The following is a 21,373-nucleotide window of genomic DNA, read 5'->3' on the forward strand; positions in this document are numbered from 1 at the left end:
CTAGTAGCTAGGTTTCCAATGAGAAAGATCTTGACGTGTATGTATGGTAGAAGAGAAACCCTTTCTCTATTTATATTTGGGATTTTCTTTTTGACGATTTTTGGTTCTCAGTATATAATAAAATATTATTTCCATGCTAATTTATTGTTAATCGAATTAAAAGAGAAAAAGATAATTGTTAAATTAAGGCTATTTGATGAGTTAATTATATATTCTTCATTCATATATATTACAAAATAACAATATTAGTTAGAGTCATTACAGGTAGAAGAAAATCCTATCCAAACAGACTGCTATATATGCACATGAGAAAAGACAAAGTACACTTGTAAAGGTTGACATTATATACCCACCTATGTATATATCAATTTATTGTAGGATACATATGTATTAAGTATATACATAATATAATGTAAAACTATTGCTCTTTATTGATGTCCTTTCTTGTTTTGGTTGAAAATAAAGACATGTAATAAATAATGTACATTAATATACTTACATAGAACTTACAAAGAGTTGGAAGAATCTATTTATGTATTGGGATTTGGATCATTTAATAAAGAAGAAGTTAAAACATTATATCATTTAAAATGGGCTTTTTTTCCTGATATATTTCCATACATGCTCATGTATATATATATATATATAGATATATATGTATATATTGGGTCACGTCGTCCTATGCTAGCGTTATGCATGACACAAAATTCTAAACTTAAAACTAAAATAATTTAGCGATAGACAATAATTAAGGACAAGTTATAGTCTAGCTTTTTATATATAGGATAATTTTATAGGGACTTCACTTTAAGCTTTACCGGTGGAGTTTTCAGTGTTTCTCGACTCGTGAATAATTTTCGGCGTGATTTTTTTGTATGACTGTATATATTGTAGCTATTTAGAGCATCTGAATAGTTTACAGTACCGAAAACTAGATTTCAAACATGTTGTTTTCCACGCGCATAAAAAAAATTAGTCACGCGTACAACAACATGTTTGAACTTAGTTTTCAGTACTGTAAACTATTCGGAATTTTCTGAAAATTTGGAGGATGCTCTAAATAACTACAATATACACGGTCATACAAAAAAATCGCGCCGAAAACTATCCACGGGTCGAGAACACTGAGAGCCCCACCAGTAGAACTTAAAGTGAAGCCCCCTATAGGAGAATTCCCCTATATATACACTTTTTTTCACTACTACAAAAACAAATTTTTAGGATACTCACCTAGATGTGAGTCCTAAAAACTGCTCCTGGATTTTTTAGGGCTCGTGTTGCGAGTCCTTAAAGGATGTGAATCCTAAAAACTATGTGTGTCCAAAAAGTTTGAATTATTTTTTAACAAACACCTCCTGGACTTTTTAGGACACTCATTGCGAGTTCTTAAATAATTTGTTTAGGACAAGCGGTGCAAGCCTTAAAAAATTATGTCTGTCCTAAAAGTTTGAATTTTAAAAAATCACAAATTCCCTCCATTTTGTCAAATCACTCAATAATATAAATAAAACACAAAAATCATTCAAATCACCCTCTCTCTCCTCGGTTCTCTCTCTCTCCCTCTCTCTCTAGCTCGTCTCTGCCAAGGCCAAACGACCGCCTTGCCATCGCCACTGAATGCCACACACTGCCCCAATCAACGCGCCGCCCCTCGAAACCTCCAACCCTCAGAGCTCAGCCCCTCACGCGCGACCTAAGGCCCTTAAAATGTTTGTCGAAGTTTTTGCAATTTTGGGTTTTCCCAAACTTTCCGACCACTTTTCGGCTACCTCGAGCCACCTCGAGATGAACCACCACCACCACTATATTTCTTGCATCTTGGGCTTCAAAACTCACTAAAAAAATTAGACTCAATGGCCACCGTGGAGTGGTAGCGCCGCTACTTACTCTGGCCATTATTTTAGGGCTCACGTCAATTTATTTAGGACTCGCAAGAATCAAATAGAGAACTCGCACCCTGCGAGTCCTAAAACACATTTTTTGTAGTAGTGTTTATAACTTTTCAAGTTGACTGCAGAGAGTAAAAATTCATCAAATATTGTTTAAATTTGGTAAGTACTGGAATTCGATTCAACTATTATAGCTGCCAGCAAAAAACCAAGGAGCCACCCTATTAACGTATTGAGTGGAGCAGTGCGTCACCACTAATTAATTAATAGACATTTATATACAAATAAAAAGCGACAAATATTTATGAATAGGCTACAAAAATATAGGATTTGAACGAGTGTTCTAGTTGTTTAATCTTGGATGTTAAGGTTCGATTTCGAAAGATGAACAAACTAGTTTTAGTTTTGCTCCTTATTACGTACACATGCCAGAGCCCTTTATTTATTTATTACAAAAAATAATAATTCTGTCGTTTAGATTTTATACTACAATTTTATTTATTTATTTACATTACGAAGGAATAAATTTACGACGTCAAAGTATGATAGGAGAGGAATTGATGTTCAAATTGTAATAAATAAAGGATCTTGTTTTTTTTTTAAAATAGTTTTTTGAAAACTAGAATTGTTTGGCATATAAAAAGTACAATTTTTTAAAATAGAATTAAAAACCAGAAAGTTTAAAAAAAAAAAAGAAGTAGTAGTTTTCAAAATCAATTTATATTTAATCATTCTTCATTTCATTATTTTCTCTTACATTACTTTATCTTTAATTATTTTTATCTCTTTATCCATTACAATTTTTTCTCACAATACTTTTTTACTCCTTTTTTATTTCCATTATAAATTTCTTTGTGTTGTTACTTTCTCTCTCATGACATTATAATCTCACAATGATCTACCTTAATTTCTTTCCCAATTATTTTATCTCTCCTTAATTTTTCTCTCATAATGTTTTGTTTTTAAATGTTCTCTCACGATGATTTCATCACTTTATTTTTCACATGACTGTGGTTCATCATTTATTTCAAATTTTTGCAATATTTTATCATTCTAAATATATTTATTAATTTTCTATACATCATTTAAAAAAATAAAAAATATTTATAAAAAACATTAATCAAAGTCTTATTTCTTGAAAACAAAAAAAAATTGTTTTTGTTATCCATGTATTCACCAAACGATACGTGACAATCTGAGTAGGACACGTAGCAAGGATGTGTACTACTTCAGATGAGGCCATGCCCCGGGGATCAGTCCTCGGAGGGTTGATCCCTCAATTAGGGATTACTCCACTCGATTAAAGGAAGGACACAAACATCTCTCTAAGGCCATGCCCTAAGAGCTATGGACGTCTCTCCAAGGCCATGCGTAGAGAGTTGTTTGGAAGTCCACGATTTACCTTACAATCAGTGATCTTCCAGGTCGAGGACCTTGTCCACGGGATCTAAGAGATAAGCCAGGTGTCAAACAATGCGGGTTTCCCACAGCATAGGAGTGCCTAACAACCTTTTAGGTGATCCGTACACAGTGTTGTTGATTGTACGATTCGACAATTCGCACTCCCACTACGTCGTCTAACACGAAGATACGTACAACATGCCCTGACAATACCTAGGGCATGTTCCCCATAAAGTACGTACCTTTCCACAGTGGGCCCCGTGGATCTCGCTTGGATCGTGGTCTCTATTCAATGCAGCACAAATGCATTGAATTGCTATTAATCCCCCAATAACAGGAAGAATGTATATTAATTACAAATTATTAGTATTAATTACCCCAGCCTCTATAAATAGATATGGGTGTCTCATTGTAAAGGGTTCGGTCTTTTAGAGTGAAAACACCTTGTGCAAGAAGCAATCTAAACGCTGCTTGAGAATACACCATTTGAACTTTCCATAGCAAGCTTCAAATCCTCTTAATACCAGAGACTCGTGGACTAGGGTTCTTTTATAACCTGAACCACATAAAAATCCTTGTGTTCGTATTACTTATTTCTTTTTATCTCTCTTTTTAAGGTTGATAGCGAAAAAAGCAGTCAACATTTTGGTGTTTTCATTGAGACTTTAAAGAAAGCATTCAGAACACTTGCAGCCATGGTGACTACTCGATGAAACGTTACAGATGACATGCTCCCTCCTACCAGAGTTGAAGGAGGGGAACCCAGTCCATAGCCGCCTCAGGACGTGCCTGAGATGGTAGACGAATATGACGATCCAAAATTGAAATTATCCAAAATTGACCTAGTCAACTATGATAATTCTAATTGATAATTAAATCAATTAATTTGGGACTATCTAGATGATTTTATCCAAGGTACAGTGGGGACCATGGGCCTATGAAATCAAGCTCCAATAAGTTATCATAAATATAACAAATAAATTTACTAACTTATTAATTCCTCGTGACTCCACTAAAGACTCGGAATTTCACTCTTGAATTCATAGAACGCTCTATAACAAATATAGATACGCTATTAATTATCCATTGTTACAACCATATTTGTCACTCAATCCTCTATAGACGGTCTACAATGAGATGGGACTAAAATACTGTTTTACCCCTTATTGTATTTTATCCTTAAAACACTTAGTTCCTTGTAAATGATATTTCAGTAAACTAATTTAATTACTGAAATGAGATCTCTATGATTTAACACCTTGAACCAAACTAAAAGGAACCATCGTTTCACTTCTTCATCAGAAGCTATAGATGTTCATATCTATGATTATCAATCCCACTCAATTATACTACCGAGTTCCCAAGATGTAAGTATGGGCTAGTCCGTAGGGTAAGCTGGTAACGAACAAGTCAAAGAACTCAAATAATACAATCAGTTAGAATACTAACCACTCAAAATTGAGATTGAATTGACCTATGATCAACTATATGATATGGCTAGAATAGATAATAACATTATGTTTACTTATCCTATCAACTGTCAATATCGGTCCAATCCGATGTAACAAATACATCTGATCTTATATACTTTTCTAATGTTCTGGAAAGAACATAACACCACAATGTGTAAGTAGATCATATTGTAGATTGGCAAGTCATTGTAAATCTTGTGCACTGACTAATCTTAGGACTAACTTGTTTTGAACATATAATCATATTTATATTCCACTGTGATTGCGTCACTATAAATATGATTAGCTATATGTTTGGGATTTAATAAAAGTTTATAGTAAACAAATAATCATGAAAATAAAACATGTGAGCAAAGTGATTGACCAAGTCAAAAAATGATTTATATTCTTTTATTGATAATAAAATTAGGGCATAAAACCCCAACAAACTCCCACTTGCACTAATTGAAACTAATGCCTTAATTCTACTAATAAAATTTCCTTGATATGCTTATCAAATGTAGCTTCTGGTAGTGTCTTTGTAAACGGATCCGCAAGATTGTCTTCAGATGCAATCTTCATAACCTTCACATCTCCCCTGGCCACATATTCTCGAATAATGTGATACTTCCTTTCTATATGCTTACTCCTCTTGTGACTTCGAGGTTCTTTCGAGTTGGCTATCGCTCCTGTATTTTCACAAAACAACATAAGAGATTTATCCATTTCTGGAATAACACCATGATCCGAATAGAACTTCTTCAGCCAGACTATTTCCTTAGCTGCTTTTGATGCGGCTATGTACTCAGCCTCCATGGTGGAATCAAAGATTGCAGACTGCTTTATGCTTCTCCATATCACAACTCCACCCCCAAGAGTAAACACCATTCCAAAAGTAGACTTCCTGTCATCGACACCAGTCTGAAAATCTGAATCGTTGTAGCCTACAAGGTTCAGAACACTACCCTTGTAGACTAACATATAATCCCTAGTCCTCCTTAAATACTTCAGGATATGCTTAACTGCTATCCAATGTTCCAGTCCTGGGTTTGACTGATACATGCTCACTACACCCACTGCATAGCAAATGTGGATGCCAAAAATCCACCAAGAAAAAATCTCTAGTCCATGGTTGGAATACAGGGCCAAAGGTCACTTAGTCATGTTATCAGGCTTGGGCCCATAAGTCTTGTGGAACCATGAGATTGTCCCAAGGGAAAACATTACCTTACGAGCCATGAAGTATGGCCTTGCTAGGCTAAGGGGACAAGCTACGCGTTGCAAGAGGGCAGGTGCACGAGGCCCTCGCATAGCAAGGCCCTACTTGTCTTGACGCCGAGAGAAGTGAAGGGCACTAGAGCCATGTGCCTCGACACTGCGCACGCGTTTCGCGAGGCTGCCCCTCGCAGCATGCCTCGTACAGCGAGGCTCCCCTTGCATAGCCTCGCGTAGCCTCACATAGTGAGGCCAAGAGTCTCGCGCATAGTGAGGCACCCCTCGCATAGCCTCGCATACTGAGGCCAAGGGTATCGCGACTAGTGAGGCACCCCTCGCATAGCCTCGCGTAGCCTCACATAGTGAGGTCAAGGGTCTCGCATGCATCTCGCGAGGTTCCCCTCGCATAGCCTCGCGTAGCCTTGCATAGTGAGGCCAAGGGTCTCGCGCGCATCTCGCGAGGCTCCCCTCGCATAGCCTCGCATACTGAGGCCAAGAGTCTCAAACCTAGTGAGGCACCCCTCGCATAGCTGCGCGCAGCCTTGCATAGTGAGTGTAATGCCTCGAAATCCCTAATGCGGTTTAATGGCTAGATTAGTAGGCCGAGAGGGCCAAAATTGTCTAATTATGCCATTAAATGATTATATGCATGTTTATGAGAATTATATTATAATATGATGTTAAATGCATGCATGTGGGTCCACATTTAATTACAGGGGTGTTTTGGTAATTTGGCCCGTTGAGGGCGTAATTGTATTTTTGTATGCATCTCGGTGGCATATTGTTGAGACCACATTATAATGTGGGTTTGTTCGAGTTATTCAGCATGAGATGATCTTGGAATATTAATTAGCGGTCTAGTCATAACTGGTTTAAGTTCGGGGCTCGGGATGAGTCTCGGGGTGATTTTTAATGATTAGAGCGTTGCCGAGAATTAAAGGGTAACGTGTAACGACCCAAATTCGCTAATAAGGCTTAAGGGCCTTGATTAGTGTGCCAGGAGGGCATTACTGGAATAATTGTGATTTAATGAATAATCATGTGTTTAATACTGTTTATATGATAATTGATTGTATTATGTGGTAATATGATATGTGATATATGTGAGAACCACATTATTATGTGGACAGGTTCGTTGAGCACGACTCAAGACGATTCTAGGGTCAGATAGCGGGAAAAGTCACAATGGAGTTTAAGATTTGACTTTGGAGAAGTCGAGGATATTATTAGATAGCGGATAGTGAGTTGGGTTATCGGGACATGAAAATAAATATATGGAGATATATTTGAGGTTAGGATGTCCAGGCGGGAATGATGGGAGATTTTACCATTTTGGCCTCGGGGACGGTTCCGGCACCCCGAGCCTCGGGATTAGCATAACACGTGAGACAGACTTAAGGAAGCCTTTAGAAGAAAAACATAAACCGACTTAATTTGGGCTCAGCTCTCTCTCTCATGCTTAAGGGAAACAAAGGGGAAAACCAAGGGAAGAAAACACAGGAAATCAAAGGGGAAACAAGCTGGAATTCTGGGTTTTGAGGTGAGGAATTGAAGGTCTAGCTCAGGGGTTTTTCAAGCACTAGAACAAGGATTAAGGTAAGCATCTAAACATCTTTTCTGTGCTCTAGTTGGATTTTTGGTTAAGTGTTGAAACCAGTATAACTTTGGTGTTTTAAGGCAGAATTAAAGAAGGGAACTTGGGGACCTAGCTTGGCTACAGCTTGGTGAAGTGGTTCTACAGCAAAGGTGAGTTCTAACTCCAAGTTTAGAGGTTTTAGATTGAGTTTGGTGGCTGGTTTGTGTGTGTTTTAGCATTTGGGTTTCAAAAATTGAAAGGAAGAGATTGGAGTGTGTTAGGCTGTGTTTTCTTGGGAGTTATGCTATTTAGATCATGTTAAAGAGGTTGGGAATTAGTTGGTTAAGAGTTGGGGAGTTTTGGGATGGTTTAAGGTGAGGTTTTGAGCTTTAGAATGGTGAAAAATCTTGGTTCAAAGGGGAGGGCCGCGGCTCTATTCTACAACGCTGCGGCCTTAGCATGCAAGGAAGCAAAGGGGGCTCGGCCAAGGGGGCGCGCCGCGGCGCCCAAGGCAAGGGCTGCGACGCGTGTGTAGTTCAGTGAGGGGATATGCTCTGTTTTGAGGAAGGGCCGCGGCTAGGCTTTGGGGGCCGCAGCCCTTGGTTGTACACTTGAGATTTTGAGGGTTTTAGGCATGGGAGAGTGGTCTTGGGTGCTCGGGTTTGGTTTCACCACCGTGCTTGGTGGAATTAGGAGTCCTGGGAGTTAGTTTTGTAATTGGGAACCTATATTTGATTATTTATGAAACCCTATGCTTTGGTTGTGGCTAGGTGATAAAAGCTTAGGCTCGGGAACGAATCGTGCTTGAGGGGCATTGCTCGTAATCCGATAACCGTATAGACTAAAGGTAAGAAAACTGCACCTGGTTGAATATATCTGACGGGACTAAGGGCTCCCTATTGTAGATGCTTGAAAAGATGGTATTATGCCATGCAAGCCATTTAGTGAACCAACGGCCTAAAGGTGCCAAGGGTCTCACTAGCGCACAGGGCGCGGCTCGGACACTGGTATCCGAGGATAGCTTAATATGCACTGAGCTTGGTTTAAATGGGCCAGAGTCAGTGGGTTAAACAGAGGGTGCGGCCTAAGTCGTCGGCCCTGAGTAATATGTGAAATGAATTGTATACGCTGATTATCTGTTGTGGAATATTTGATGAGTATACATGCTTACTGAGCTATTTGTCTGTTGTTGTTGTTTGAGTTATCTGTGATGTTTTCTTGCTGTGCCTTGGCTCACGGGTACTACGTGGTGCAGGTAAAGGCAAGGGCAAGTTAGATCAGCCCTGACTGGAGAGCTCAGCGAGCAGAATGTACATAGCCAGGTGCTCGGCCGCCACGGTTGAGATCTAGGCAAGGACTTGGAACCTGAAGACTGTCTGTTTTGGCCTTAGTATGGCTAGTGGTTCCTTATGTATTTTGGGAGTCTGTAAACTTTCTTTAACTTTGTTTTGTATGGGATCCCATGTTACTACAGTTAATATATGCTAAATGAGTCTTTTGAGACCAAAACCTTTTAAACCCTAGCTCTTACATGTTTAGCGACACGATTTCAAATTAATGACTTGATTAGCGAGTCTTGCACCTTTATAAGTACACAGTGTAACTGTCTTGGCTATCCAGGGCGTTACATAACGAGTTATGAATTATTGGTGTTTGAGAATGTTGAGAATAACGGGAATTGGAGAGCGTTAATTATGATTAACGAGATAGATGGGAAATACCAATTTCGCCCTTGGGAGCCTTTAGAAACCCTTAATTAACCTAGGGGTATTTTGGTCTTTTCAGCCTTAGGATATTTATAAGCCATTGAAGGTTGTAGAAAGAAGAGAAAACAGAGCATAAGTTCAAAGCTTCTCCCATACCTATTCTCCTTCTGTTTTCTTTGTGATTTTTGAGCCATTCTTGAGGATTCAAGCTTGGGAAGCAAGTCTTGGGAGTTTGGGAGTGTGTTCTACCATTGAAGAGCATCATAATCTAAGCTCGAGGTAAGTTTCTAGCCATTAAAATCCTTGCCTTGCTCTGCTTTAGTTCTGGTTTTCAGTTAGGATTTCTAGGTTGGATGCTTGGTTTTGTTGGGAGTTTTGGCTAGGGTTCTTGTGGTTATGATGCTTGGGGTATGTGAGGATGGTTTTTGGGTTCATTTGGCACCAAAAATGAGGTTTGGAAGCATTGGAATCGGGTTAGAATTGAAGGAGTCGAAGAAGGAGGTTTCTGGGGAGACTTGTTCTGGGGGTAGCGCTACAGCACCCACCAGAGGGCACTATAGCGCTACACAGGATGATTGTTGGGCGGTTGGGGAATCTGAGTATAGCGTTGGGGCACTAGGGAGCAGCGCTACTCTGTTCCTTCAGAATCCTGTTTTGAGTGTTTTTAGGGTTTTTGGGTCGGGGTTTCAATCCTTAAGGCCCGGGATCGAATCTACTCACCGTGTGGGCATGTTTCGAGGTCCCGAGAGTGGGGTTTAGGTTAAGACCCTTTCATTGTTTATTTTCCTTAATGGAGGTTATAATTTGTTGTGATTAGGTAACCGCTAAGGAATCAAAAGGTCGATCGTTCTCAGGAGTCGTTCTTATTATATTTCTCGCTCGAACCAGAGGTAAGAAAACTGCCCCCTGTGTATATGACATGCATGATTGTTGTTAAGGCATGTTGGTTGATAAATGTGGAGATTGATTGCATATTAAATGCTAGTGGATGTTGTTTACTTGTGTATGGCACTGATTAGTCAGAGACGGCACTGGTCACGTATCACTGACCTAAGTGTCAAAAACGGCGTAAGTGTCCTGAACGCAGGGCCGAATGAAGATTAGATCTAATCGATATCAGTGTTGAATGACTCTAAGGAATTAACGCTGGACCGACCCTAAGGTTGATGAAACTTATAAGCATTTGGCTAGTCTAGGATTAGTTACTCAGAGCCAGGGCCTAAGGCCTAGGTGACTGCTTGTCACATGGCTAGGGAACAGAGTTCCATGGTTATGACTCTATGGTCATGAGGTAGGTTATGTTGGTGACTAGTCATCATGCACCTAACCTGTTTAAGCTAGTGAAAGGTTCACTTATCTGTTAAGCCCCGGTGACCCTATCGTCACATGGCTAAAGGAAGTTGTACCCACCTTAGTGACTTTTCTAATTGTCACTCCTCTATTTTGGACTAAAAGTCCTGAATGATTATTATAATCATTGTTGATATTATATTCATGTTATATTGTGTTTTCTTGCTGGGCCTTGGCTCATGGGTGCTATGTGGTGCAGGAAAAGGGAAAGAAAAGCTCACCCAGCCTTGAGTGGAGAGCTTAGGTGGTGATGTGTACATATGCGGCCGCTTGACCACCACGGCCAAGGAGTTCTCAGAGGAACTAGGGGGTTTACCCTATTTTTTTCGCTTAGGTCAGCGGGTTTGTAAATTTGAAACAGTAATGGCCATTTTGAGTTGTAAATAACTTGTAAATCTTTTGATGGGCCTATGTACAGTTTATGTATTAAATAAAATATATCCTTTCTTTTTTATTGGTTTTCCACCTTAGCCTGTTAATAACACTTAGAAGCACATTTTTAACCAAAGGACTCGGGTAGCGAGTCAAATTTCCGATTCAACGTTCACCGTAACTGTTCTGGGGTAACCAGGGCATTATAGTGAGGCTAAGGGTCTCGCGCCTAGTGAGGCACCCCTCACATAGTGTGGCCAAGAGTCTCGCCCATAGTGAGGCACCCCTCGCATAGTGAGGCCAAGGGTCTCACGCCTAGTGAGGCACCCTTCGCATAGCCTCTCATAGCGAGGCCAAGGGTCTCGCGCCTAGTGAGGCACCCTTCGCATAGCCTCGCATAGTGAGGCCAAGGGTCTTGCGCCTAGTGAGGCGCACCTCATCTCGCGGTCCCCATGGCCTCGTACCACCAACGCCTCGCGCACCCGCGCACACCAAGGGTCTTGTGCCTAGTGAGGCGCACCTAGTCTCGTGGCCCGCATGGCCTCGCACCACCAACGCCTCGCGCACCCACGCACTAAGGCCTCACGTACCTGCGCATGAGGGCATCACACAACACCTCGCTTAGCCATGCCGAGGTGTCGTATACCCGTGCCTTGCTTCGTCTAGCCCAGATGCCTCTATGCCATGATGTTGACACCTCACATGCCCGTATGAGGTCTAAGTCCTTTGGAAGGGGCGTACATTGTGGTCCAAGAACTATTTGGTATCAAACCAATAGTGGTATAGACGACTCAATATATCGTCCATGTTAACACACAAGCTTTCCTACACTTAGTAGAACGTGGAATAACTTTTAGCAAATACATGCCTTGGAGATGTGAGAGTTATCATCAGGTACAAGGTACCCGTACGTGTACAGGTGTAGGACGTATGACCATGTGGAGGACAGAAGCGTGGCCCTGACATCTGTGTCATGCAAGTAGTGGAGGTGTAATGTGGTACCAATGCAGGAGTACTTTTGCAGGCCCCTTACACGTACTAGAGCCGACCACCACTCCTTCAACACCGCTACGACCTGTGCCACAACCTTGACAATGTACCTATGTAAAATCTTGTCCCCTGGGACCACAATGTACCAGGAGCCATTAGAGCCCTAATATAAATAGACATTCATCCCTCTAGCAAACGGGTTGGAAAATTCATTGTACACTCAGGCTATTAAGCAATATACAAAGGCTTACTCCATTGTTGATCTGTGTTTATCCTTCCATAAGTTCATTCGAAGTTCTCGTCTAAATATCTCCATACTTACCTTTGAGTTTTCCGATCTAATTTCATTGACGAGATTTCACCGTCAACAGCAGATATCTGGTCTAGTACACAACATAGCATACATTAGACTTCCAACTACAGATGCGTAAGGTATTTTTCTCATTGCATCTTACTCTTCAGGAGTCTGGGGAGATTGCTTCTTTGAAAGATGAATTCCATGGCGGGATGGTAGACGCCCTTTCTTGGAATTTGTCATGGAGAAATGTTCAAGCACTTTATCTATGTAAGTTGCTCGAGATAGAGCTAAGAGTTTGTTCTTTCTATCCCTGATGATCTAGATACCTAGAACATAACTTGCTCCACCTAAATCTTATTCTGGAATTGAGTGCTCAGCCAATTCTTCACATTTAATAATTTCTTAACATTGTTTCCAATGAGTAAGATATCATCTATATAAAGAACCAAGAATACCACTATGTGATTTGCCTTCAGTTGGTAAACACAAGGCTCATCAATATTTTGTTCAAAGCCTTATGTTTTTATTATTTCATCAAACCTAAGATTCCAGAAACGAGAAGTTTGCTTAAGTCCATAAATGGACCTATTCAACTTGCAAACATTTCCTTCTTGTCCAGCTACTTTAAATCCTTCTGGCTGATCCATATAAATGACTTCGTCAAGCTTTCTATTAAGAAAAGATGTCTTGACGTCCATTTGCCAGATCTCATAGTCGAGAGTGGCTGCTATGGATAGGAGAATGCGAATGGACTTGAGTGGAGCCAGGCTAGGTGACAAGACCACAAATCTGACTCGGAAGATGAAGAAGTGGAGCCATGTGCTCCTCACATTGTTGATGCCCCTCTACCACAAGGCTTCAAGATGCCGACCATACCACCCTATGATGGAGCTAGGTTAATGTCAGTACATAGCGTCTCCGATGACGCTAAGTGTCATGTGTTCCCGATCACCGTGACAGGAGCAGAAGATGAATGGTTCAAAAAGCTCCAACCAGGATCCATTCAATCGTGGCATCAATTATCGTCTGCCTTCCGAAGACAATTCATAGCAGTTCGGAAGGTAAGCTTTCAGATCAATGCCTTTGCCAATATAAAGTATGGGCCTTTCGAGACCCTCAAGGCATACATCAAATGCTTCAAGGAGGAAGTGGAAATAACCAAAAGGATTGATAATGGCCATCAATTGATGGCATTACAAGCTGGAATCCGTGCAGGGTCCCTGCTTTGGGATTACCTCCAACGGAGGGGATGCCGACGATTTCATTCGTCCAACACAAGAATATATCAGCTGGGAGGATGCCCAGATTGGGGCATTCAGGGCACCCGCTGTTTTCCCTACTTCAGCCACGCTTGGCCCTGTGGCTTCGGCAATCCAATTTTCCCCTTTTGCTCCCGCCCAACTGGGCTTGGGTGGTGTCCAACCCAGCCAAAGTGTTATACCTTCCGGTTATAGCACCATGTCCGCTCCTGGATTCAGTATGGCTTCAGCAGGGTACGTTGCAACATCAACTAGATACAGTTCTTTTCAGCCTGCATTCAATGCTAGAGTTGCTGCTCCATCCCAGCCTGATGAATCCAGTTGAGCTCCCGACAGTAGTAGACGTGGGGGGAAGGGCAAGGGTCGGAATCCCAAAGGAAGTGGAACCACACAGGCTGAGCAGGGAGCCACATCTAGCGAGAAATATGTCTTGCAATATTCCAAGTACAACAACTTGGTAGACTCCCAAGAAAACATCTTCATGGCCACGGCGCAACACATTCACTACAGGAGGCCACAACCCATCCGAAGGGACAGGGAAATGCGGGATCCTGGCAAATTTTTCATTTCCACAACGAAATAGGGCACCACACCAATGAATGTTGCTAGCTCAAGGATGAGATCGAGAATCTCATAAAGTTGGGACATCTCCATCAATATGCTAAGGGTGGAGCGCGACAGGCACAAACCCCCATGGCAGGACCGCTCGTACCACCTGTCGCTCCACAAGTTCCAACAATTGCTTTTGTAGTCCCACAACATCCAGTGGCCCAATGACCTCCTCCGGTGAACGGTTGAGTGGGAACCATCTTGGGAGGGCCCTACTCGGGTGGTACCTCACGAAGCTCGTAGAACAGGTATTCGCGAGCTTTGAATCATGATGATGAGGTGATGGCTTTGGCTCAGTTACTTGCCTAAATGCCCCGAATGACTGACCAAGTCACTGTTAGGATTTTATGCCCTAATTAAAACTCAATTTCTTTGTAATCTCATTTATTATCAATAAAATAATAGAAATCATTTTTTGACTTTATCAATCACTTTGTCACATGTTTTATTTTCATGATTATTTGTTTAATATAAACTTCTATTAAATCCTAAGCATATAGCTAATCATATTTATAGTGATGTGATCACAGTGGAATATAAATATGATTATATGTTCAAAATAATTTAGTCCTAAGATTAGTCAGTGCACAATATTTACACTGACTTACCAATCTACGATATGTTCGACTTACACATCATAGTGTTATGTTCTTTCCATAACATTAGTAAAGTAGATAAGATCGGATGTATTTGTTACATCCGACTGGACCGATATTAACAGTTGATACGATAAGTAAACATACCATTATTATCTATTCTAGTCATATCATATAGTTGACCATAGGTCAATTCAATCTCAATTATGAGTGCTCGGTATTCTAACTTATTGTATTATTTGAGTTCTTTGACTTGTTCGTTACCAGCTTACCCTATGGACTAGCCCATACTTACATCTTGGGAACTCGGTAGTATAATTGAGTGGGAGTGTTAATCATATATATGAACATCTATAGCTTCTGATGAAGAAGTGAAATGACGGTTTCCTTTTAGTTTGGTTCAAGGTGTTAAATGATAGAGATCTCATTTCAGTAATTAAATTAGTTTACTGAAATATCATTTACAAGGAACTAAGTGTTTTAAGGATAAAATACAATAAGGGGTAAAACAGTATTTTAGTCCCATCTCATTGTAGACCGTCTATAGAGGATTGAGTGACAAATATGGTTGTAACAATGGATAATTAATAGCGTATCTATATTTGTTATAGAGCGTTCTATGATTTCAAGAGTGCAATTCTGAGTCTTTATTTGAGTCGCGAGGAATTAATAAGTTAGTAAATTTATTTGTTATATTTATGATAACTTATTGGAGCTTGATTTCATAAGCCCATGGTCCTCACTGTACCTTGGATAAAATCATCTAGATAGTCCCAAATTAATTGATTTAATTATCAATTAGAATTATTATAGTTGACCAGGTCAATTTTGGATAGTTTCATAGAATTATGTTATTTAGAGAAGAAAAGAGAAATTAGAACAGATTTATTAATTAAGATAAATAGGTATCTAAATTAATAAATAAGTTTAAATCAAGGTTCAAATTATAAATAATTAATTTGATAATGTATTTGGATGATTATTTAATTAATTAAATCAATAGAAAATAATACAAGCCTCGATTTTTAGTCCAATGGGCTTATAATCAAATGAGAAATTTCACGGGCCTAATGGCCATGATAATTTTGATCTACGACTTTTAATTGAATATTATTTTATTGATTTTTTAATTAAATTAAATGGCCTAATTGAGTCTATAAAAGGAGTGCTAAGTGAGAGAAGAAAACATGAGTCACAAGATGACAAACACTGAGTTTCTGATAGCTTTTAGATTCTCTCTAAACACAAGTCCTTTTCTTAGCCACTTTGTTCTTTTCTCTTATTCTATCTGTATCTATCTCATGTGTTGAGAATTGCCCACTCTGGTCTAGGTGATTCTAAGGATACTTTGGAAGGCTGTGAAGAAAATTGAAGATCGGTTCAGTTTCTTGGTAATACTCTACGACATAAATGATACAAGGGTTAGAGAAACTAAAGGAAGGACTCATTCATTCCGCTGCGTATAATCACTCCTACAAAAAATGATTTTTAGGACTCGCGAGGCGCGAGTCCTGTATTTGAGAGCCTTAAAAACAGAGGTTTTTTAGGACTCGTAATTTTTAAAAAATTAATTAATAGCCAAAGCTCCCACTGGAGCCCCGACATTAACGGTGGCGCCACCACCTCACGGTGGTGGTTCGGGAAAATGATTAATCATTTAGTGGGTTTTGATGCCCAAAGCACAAGTAATGCCCCGGCGGTGTTTGTTTGGGTCGGGGTGGCTTGAGGCGGTCGAAAAATGCTCGGAAGAGTTTGGGAAAAATAGCACCACCACGACTTCGAGCGAATTTAGGCGGCGGAGGGTGACACGTGAAGGGCTGGGCTCGCAGGGGTCGAAGGTCACTGACCTTCTGCATCCATTGTGCCGACGCTAACTAGGAGGGAGTGGCCAGAGCACCGCCGTCCGTGGCTTGGCTGTGGAGTTCGTGAGAGAGAGAGAAATGAGGGAAGAGAGCAAGGAGATAGAGAGAGAGAATGGGCTGTTGTGTTACATTTTTCTTCGTGATTTAATAAATAATAAAATTTTAGTTAAAAAAATTGGAGAGAATTTGAAATTTTGTAAAATTCAAACTTTTAGGATTGGTTCTCGCAATGTGAGTCCTAAAAACATTCTTTTAGGACTCGCAACGCTAGTCCTAAAAAGTCCAGGAGGTGTTTGTTTTAAAAAAAAACTCAAACTTTTAGGACACACATAGTTTTTAGGACTCGCTCCGCGCGCCCTAAAAGAAATTCTGTAAGGACTCGCGAGTCCTAAAAAGTCTAGGAGTTGTTTTTATGACTCACATCTAGGTGAGTGCCCTAAAAAAGTATCCTAAAAAGGTGTTTTTGTAGTAGTGAATGTAAGTATTCTTATCATTATTTCTCTTTGAATTCAATTTTAGAAACATGTTCTAGGTTGTCTCATATTAACTTGTTTATTGTTAGATCATGTGTTTTATGAAGCATATTGATTTTATGTGATATCTAGAAATTTTTAGTTTATTTTGTTGTGCTTTCTATGTCATTAATTTTTATATTTGCTTTATTTTGTGTAAAACATGGTAAAAATTAATTAGAAAACGTTTTTTTGGTTTGAAAAATTGCTCAAAAAAAAAAAGAAATTCAGAAAAAAATTTCCTCTGGTTGCCCATGTGTGTGTGCACCTACGCGTGCACCTTGCCACTGCGCACTCTCCTCGTGCACACTGCGCGTGCACCCCGTGCGCCCCGCGTGCATGCAGACGCGCGCACTCCCAGCTGCAGCCACGATGAACAGTACCCTTCACAGGTACTGTGTAGAGTCCCAGAATGTTTACTTAGGCTAGCTAGCTAATAGAGTCCCAGAATGTGCGTACCCGTCACAGGTACTGTGTAGAGTCCCAGAATGTACAGTACCCGTCACAGGTACTGTGTAGAGTCCCAGAATGTACAGTTGTATGTTAGTTACCCTGGATTTTGGTTTAAGTTGGGACTTAGTTGGAAACTCATAGCAACAGTTATGGATTTTATAAGTTTAAGAATATTAATTATAACATAAGGTTTGATTAATGTTGATGGTCATAGATATATATTTATTATAACCTATGGTTTAGATAGAGCTAATAAGAGTGTGACACTTGTCATAATCATGATTATTAAGGAATTAAGTATTTTCGATGGATAGTTTTAATAAAAGAAAGATCTAGAAGCTCTAGAACCTTCCAGCAGCTGTTAGGATCGTATTATGACTCAGTCAAAGTTGTTTATCCAATTTAAATTATGTTGAAAAAGTGCAAATACGTTTTTAATATTTCAATGTATGTCGATATATCCCCTACGGAAGATATGGAAAACACATCGCCTTTGCACGAATGATTGAACAAACCTCAAAAATACTAAGAGAGGCAATATATCGCCTAGGGTGGGCGATATATCGGCTCCATGAGTATAGCTTTGAAAGTTTGACTTTTTGAATTTTAAAAATACCCTTAACCGCTTAGACCTGCCTTTGAATGATTTTGACCGAGTTCTAGGCGCCAGTTGAACGAAAATTCAAATCTTTTTCATTTTATAATCATTTATTTATTCAAATTAAAAGGGGTTAGTTTTACTCCTTGAAGTCTATAAATAAGACCTAGTACTCAGCCATTTTCTTCATTCTTCAAGCATTTGATCAGAGCATCCAAGGTGCTAGTGTTATTATAGAGAGATACACTTGGGTTTAGGGTTAAAGCTTTATCATTCTAAGCTTTTATAAACACTTGGGAAGTGAGAAATAGTGTGATTTTGGTATTGAGGTTTAGACCAATTCATAAGGTCATTCAAGGTATTGCTATTCCTTAAGTCCAGTTCTTTATAATTCTTTAGTTTTCTTTAGTTTCTTTTATTCAGATCCTAACTCTTGTTATTGATTCTTGATTAGGTATTTAAGTTCTTGAAACTTAAGGTCCTTCTTGGTAAGTTTCTTCTTGATGGTTTAGTTCCCACATTCATCTTTATTCTTAAAGATTCTCACCCTTTTCTACTGTTGGTTTATAGGAGTTTCTAAATCTCATTCTTGTTCCCAAATATCCCGACTTGTGGTAAGGAAAATAGGTTAGATATATGTGTTTATATGTTTATGTTATGATATGTTTTATGCTATGATATGATATATGTTATGTTATATGTTTTATAGTCCTTGGGCATATGACTTGTTTAGATAACAAGCCCCAAGAATATGTTTTATAGTCCTTGGGCATATGACTTGTTTAGCTAGCAAGCCACAATAATTTATGGGCATATGACTTGCTTAGATAGCAAGCCCCACAGATTTATGGGCATATGAATTGCTTAGTTAACAAGCCCCAAGAAGTATAATGGCCATTGTAGTCTTATATGATATATGTTTTTTATAGTCATATGTTTTTTATAGTCATATGTTTTATAGTATATGTTTATGTTATAGTCTTATGATGTATGTTTTAATAGATTTTTCTTTGCTGGGCATTAGGCTCACTCTATTTTTTAGTGTGATGCAGAAAATAGATATGGAGGTGGAAGGATTCTTGGTAGCTTGGCTTGTGTGTTAAGGATGAAGGGATTCAATGGACTGCGTGTCGATCGAGGACGACATTATTTATTTTTAGTCTTTTAAATTATGTTTTTGATGTAATTCTGCAACTAGTATTTAAAAGTTTATGTTTTATGTTTTATCAGACAATGGGTACCCATACCTGTTGACTGCGTTTTTAGCCAACGACGTGAGAACGTCAATTACGACAAGCCTTCAAGAGAATGTAAACGACACAGACGGTATAATAAAGAAAATAAAGAACACACAAGAGATTTTTATAGTGGTTCAGCCCCGATTGTCGGTAATAGCCTAATCCACTTAGAGATGTAATTTATAGACCTATACTCAAGATCAGATGGACTGAGCCAACTGAGTTTCTTCAGTATAGATTGTGAAAATACAAGAATTCTCTCTAATTTCAGCACTTTCTCTCTCTAGAATAGACAGACCCAATTTTCTCTCTCTAGAAAGAAGAAGCAGAATAAGCCCCTCTCTCATCCCATAAGCTCTCTATTTATAGGTATGGGATCCTCAACTGATATCCCCTTATGATCGGGATATTTTATTATATTTATTACATTTATATTACAAATAAACATTCAAAATTCGAAATGTAACAAACTCCCCATTTGTGGGAAGAATGAGAGATTCCCGCGTATGTTGTTGAAGTTGTGTCTGACTTAGTCTCCTCTTGCTAATTGGTCCACCTCCTACTCACTACCCATGCAAGTGCTGGTTGAACATGCATGGTGGTAGGATATGCATGGTGGTAGGACATGTTTTTGGTGGGTTGAACGTGCATGGTGGTAGGAGATGCACTTCTCTCCTCTAACATGCACTCTCCTCTAGCATGCCATGTTCCTCCTTGAACCAATCTCCTTGGCTTCTCCTCAGACCAAGGTGGTCCGAGGCAACCTCCTTGGCACCTCACCTTGGACAACATTGAGGCAACCTCACCTTGAACAACGTTGAGGCAACCTCACCTTGAACAACATTGAGGCAACCTCACCTTGGACAACATTGAGGCAACCTCACCTTTAGCATCTCCCAAACATGTCTGATCGAACATTGTATAGGATCTCCTTATCAAAATCTAAGTCTCCATTCCCTTGCATGAGACTCCTCCTCCTTAGCTACTTACCTTGGACACGTTCGAGCCAACACTTAGAAAACCTTGGGAGGCTTACCTCCTACATACCCTTGGTTCTCCTAGGATCACTCTCTTGGGGTCTCCTAGGACCACATTCTCCTTGGGGTCTCCTAGGACCACATCCTCCTTGGGGTCTCCTAGGACCATTCCCCTTCACTCTCCTAGAATGCATTCCCCTTAGCTTCCTAGGATACATCTTCCTATTTTTTGGGTATAACATTTGCCCCCCAAGTTTATTACACGATTTCTCTCGTATGATAAACTTTTCTTTTAGCAAAATGTTCTCGAGGTCATCTCAAAGCTCCTATCTGGCTGATAACTTTCCCGTAAACTCCCATGACAGAACTTGTCTTGAACTTGTCTTGTGACTTCTTCAAACTCTATTTTCTTGATACAATGAAAACATAAGCTTCCTTTGTATATGTTGCAAAATCATCATAGTATAGAGACAGGTTGTTGAGTATCCTCGATTTGGTTACTCTTGCACCTCCTTGGACTAGGGTGGTTCGAGCCAATCTCCTTGAAGCTCACCTTGGATAGGTCCGAGCCACGCACTAGGCTCCTCCAACTATGTCCGATCGGAGCTTTTCATGACATGGTCCGATCGGAGCTTCCATGGCCTTTCCTCGAACCAAAGTCCAAGCCAATGACTTGGCTTCTCCTCGGACATGGTCCGATCGAAGCTTGTGTGGCCTCTCCTTGGCAAAAATCTAAGTCCAATCATGCATGGCACTTCTCCTTGAACTTGGTTCGAGCCAACCATCTAGAACGCATGCATGGTCTCCTTGGACATGGTCCGATCGGAGCTTTCATGACATGGTCCGATCGGACACAGCCTGACCAAGGAAACGTCCAGCTTTGCCTCCACGCGAGCCCATCGTGAAGTCCCCCAGGATGTCCGATCGGGCATGGGAGTTTAAGGGGGTTCAAAGTCTGCTGCCAAGTCGGGCACTTCAATGCAAAGATAGGTAAGTGTGGTCCGATTGGACTACACAATTG

Source organism: Humulus lupulus, chromosome 8 (genome assembly GCF_963169125.1).
Source record: "Humulus lupulus chromosome 8, drHumLupu1.1, whole genome shotgun sequence".
Classification (NCBI taxonomy): Eukaryota; Viridiplantae; Streptophyta; class Magnoliopsida; order Rosales; family Cannabaceae; genus Humulus; species Humulus lupulus.